This window comes from Triticum aestivum, chromosome 7A, assembly GCF_018294505.1.
Source record: "Triticum aestivum cultivar Chinese Spring chromosome 7A, IWGSC CS RefSeq v2.1, whole genome shotgun sequence".
Taxonomy (NCBI): Eukaryota; Viridiplantae; Streptophyta; class Magnoliopsida; order Poales; family Poaceae; genus Triticum; species Triticum aestivum.
This window is the reverse complement of record NC_057812.1, coordinates 678089990-678094276: the sequence shown is the minus strand read 5'-3', so window position 1 is coordinate 678094276 and position 4287 is coordinate 678089990. Positions and strand designations below refer to the sequence as shown.

At 40.1% G+C, this 4287-nt stretch overlaps 1 long non-coding RNA gene across 1 annotated transcript; it reads right to left on the bottom strand.

The window, feature by feature from the left end:
- Positions 1-1795: 1795 nt before the first annotated feature.
- On the bottom strand, positions 1796-3311 carry LOC123154656 (uncharacterized). The gene is made up of 5 exons (XR_006476971.1): positions 3208-3311; positions 2921-3140; positions 2420-2581; positions 2109-2311; positions 1796-1993 (listed from the first exon to the last, which is right to left on the bottom strand). It is a non-coding gene; the product is annotated as an uncharacterized lncRNA (long non-coding RNA).
- Between the last annotated feature and the right edge of the window lie 976 nt (positions 3312-4287).

Below are 4287 nucleotides of genomic sequence, written 5' to 3'. Positions count from 1 at the left end.
TATAAACTCCCTCTGCCGCGGAGGTGGACAGAAATTGATGTATCTATACCAATGTAAAAAAACCAAAAGAGGTAGATCCAATTAATTTCGATCATCAAATCATGTCAATCCAACGATCTATACTACTTCAATGTCGAGCGCTCAACACGTTTAGTGTGCAGTTAATTTCATGCCAAATATAATGCTAATCTATACCAATATAAAAAGACCGAAAGGGACAGATGCAATTAATCTCGGCCATCAAATCATGTCAATCCAATGATCTAGACTGCTTCAATGTCGAGTGCTGAACATGTTTAGCGTGCAGTTAATTTCATACCAAATATAGTGCTAATCACATATTAACACGCAAATAATATCGTACTTAATATCTGCATGCACTTATTATACTTCCAAATTAACGTGCATTGCACGTACACATTGACTAGTCTAAAAATAAAAATACATCTAGATATATCAATTTGTATAACAAGTATTTCGACCGTTGCTATAATTGTGCGTGCTCCCGGACGATCCGAGCATCAAGGAAAATCAATTAAATAAACTTCTAATTTTTTGCCTTATGTACTTGTTTCTTTTGGCAAAAACGGTCCATGTGGCTGCTTGTTGTATCTTGCCGAAAAATAATCGATCAATGGGTTGGGTCATTTTCCATTGTCTCTCTTTCTCTTGATCCTGAGCATATAAAACCACCTTTTTATATGTACTTTTTTTGTTGTCACCATGTATTCAGTGCTGGTCACCGACGCGCTCCTCTTCTGGGTGCCGCAGGGCAGAAGCCCACCTCACTCAACCCACTAGCGTTGTCACCAACACACAAGTGCCCGTGCATTGCAACGGGACATAAACTTTAGTTGTTCTACAGCAATCTAGAAGGGTACATTGATGTGTAGTATGTTCTTTGTTCTACAACCATACCTAGATGTGATTATAGTTCAGTTAGAAATCTGAGATTACTTTCCTATAAAACTGAACATTTAGCCCTCAGAACATCAACACCATGCGTGTCTTGTACGTAATCGAGGAGTAGTGTGTATTGTAGGTAGAAAGATAAGTTGTTGTTTAGGTAGTGGAAAAAAACAGCTAACAGAAACCATGACTTCGTTAATTAGGCAACCACGTTAAGTAAACAAAACCCCTCATTTATCTGGTAGGCCAGATTGCGGAATAGTAGCTCAAGAGAACTGGGAAATAATGCAAAAAAAAACCCTCATAATACTGTACTGTGTAGTTTAGAACGCTCAAGCATTTTCATATGATGATTTCATCAACCTTTTATACCACATTGTATACATGAATGTAGTTTTCAGATCAAACACCTTATAAGCACAATTTCGGATGAGGCACGTTGTGTTACAAACTTATAGTTCAGGTGGCACTCATTTTTCTTTCCAAAATATTTGAGTTGAGACCTGTCTCGAGCATATTTACGACATAATCGAGCAGAGTTCAGACACAATATATTCCATTAAACAAATAACCTTTTTTCTAAGTAAAATTCCATGATCACATCTGAGATCTATCTTGAACAGAGTTAAGGCATAATCTATTCCATTAATGAAATAGTAACATTTTCCTATTCTGCTCAATACAATTTCATGATCATAACTGCATAAACTACTTATTATCAACAGCACAAAACTGATGGAAATTAGAGCAATCATGGAAGAAGAAAAGCAAGGGAAATATATTAATGATTTGCAAAATAAACAAAGCAGGATCAAGAGGCACCACACCAGGCTATTCACACTTACATAGCAATTACTTCTGCCGCTAACATCTTCAGTCACAACCATAGCACCAGAATGCACTTCATTTATTATTATCACAAAAAGGAAGTATACACCAACCACTCTATACATTTTTTCCCCACAAAGAACCACTCTATACATGTTCCTCCAGATGTTTACATCCTCCAGCACTTTCTTCCCTCTCATCCTGATGCATGCCACCCTCTCCAGCACTTGTCTCCTCAGCCCTCGGTACTCTGCTCCTACATAGCAGTTGTACAGAAGCAAGGTATTCAGTCGGGAAAAAATATATTTCAACCAAGTAGATGTAGATGAATATGATCGAGTGGAAGAAGAGTCAAGAACTTATATTTATACCATGAGGTCTATGAAAAATAATAAACTCGCCGAGGAGAAGAAACATGATGTCATTGTGTCGCTTTCGAACCACCGGTGCAAAGTGGACAACATCACGACAGTGTCATTGACAATAGCCACACTACAGCATCATGCACCGCTCTGCCTAGACCATAATCCTCCCTAGATATGGCGAGAGGTGATTATGAACAGAGCCTCCGGGCCTTCGTGGTGGGGACATCAACAGACAACATTATACATTTGTTTAGGTTCTGTGCTACTCACTGTCGTGAACGTAATGAACAACTTGATGCAGAAAAGGATTAGCCTACCTGAGAGGCATGATGACGGCAGCCTATGTTAAGAGATTACGGAATTGCCAACACTTCAATGATTTCAAAGCTTGCAGTTTGTTCTGTGGAGACGATTCAATTTTTTAATTCCTCGAATGTCCTTTTTGTCTATAGGATGCCCTCATGGCCTCGTATGTCTCTCTGTGTGAAAAGATAACACTTTAAAGGAGATTCTCATGAATGCAAGATAAAACCACGTTGGTTATGTTCAAACTTTTCGTGTCACAATTGTGCTTTATTTCCTGCAAACCGGCACCTTACTATACATCATATTATCTAAAATAACAGGCAGCTGTATGATCTTATTCTACTACTGCCTAACTTTGTGATACATGATAGTTAAGCGGATGTGACTTCTCTGATATGCATGTGATATACATAAGAAAATCGAGATAAAAAATCTTTGATATTGGATGAAATCGAGATGCATAGAAAATCATTTATAATGGGTGCTGCCTTGTTAGATTACTATATAGGCACCACGTCGACAGAGCTTGTTGGCATGTGCTGCATAGATGACGATATGCAAGAAGGTAATGGATCTGAAAATAATGCAAATAATAATGAATCAAGAATGCTTAGTGTGGATTGGTCTTGAACTCTCGATGGGCATCAACCAAGTAATGCACCACATGGCAGACTGTCGTAGCAAATATCCAAGTTCTGTAGGCCGGTGGGACAACCTGATTTGTGTGAGGAACTGAGGATGGACCAAACAAACAACAAGTATGATAGTAGTGACATGGAGTTGCAGGTGAGATCTGTACCATTGTGGTAGTGGTGGCTGGTGGTAAAAAGAGGAGATGCTATGGATGATAGGTAGTAGCACCAAGATCTGGATCAACCCAGCTAGAATTTTCAATGTGTAGTTATGTGCAAACCTTGACAAATGATGTCCAGCTAGGCTTTCACTGGTAGAAAAAGGGCCTGTTGTCCCGGTTCGTAAGGGCCTTTTGTCCCGGTTCCTGAACCGGAACTAAAGGGTCGGTACTAATGCCCTGTCCCTTTAGTCCCGGTTGAATCCAGAACCGGGACTGATGGGCCTCCACGTGGCCTGTGCGCGGAGCCCATGCAGGAGACCCTTTAGTCCCGGTTGGTGGCACCAACCGGGACCAATAGGCATCCACGCGTCAGCATTTCTGTGGCTGGGGTTTTTGTTTTTTTTTTGAAGGGGGGGGGGGTTTGGGGGTTTTGGGGGTTTTGGGGGGTTAATTTAGGTGTTTCATATATTGTGTTAGATAGCTATAATTAATAGAGAGAAGTGTCCTCTCTTATGTCCGTGCTTGGTCGATGCTACATACTATACATACGTATAGAGAGGACTAGACACGCTAGCTAGCTAGTAAGCAAACGAAGGAAACAGAAGATCGTCATGAACATATATGCATACAGAGAGAAGTGATATCGACCACCTCTTCTTTTCTGAGAGATTGGTCGAAGAACAAGTTCTCGTATATCTATCCGACACTACCGGCTACATATATACAATAATTATCTCTTACAAATATAATCATACGGACTCATGGTCCACATAGTATTCTCCATCTTGAGCGATCACGTGGTCAAGAAAGAATGCCGTCAATTCCTCTTGAATTGCTCGCATGCGAGCTGGTGCTAGGAGTTCATCCCGCTTCCGAAACATCTAATTTGAAGAAGGGGATCAATACATATATATATGAATGAATGAAACTCAACACAAATGATGGTAATAAAATAAAATTGTGAATGTTGTTATTTACGTACTTCATATTGTTCGTCAGTGTAGCCCCGCTCACAGGTCGTGTGGCGGATGGACTCGCAAACGTAGTATCCACAGAAATCATTCCCTTGTTCCTGCCACAACCACT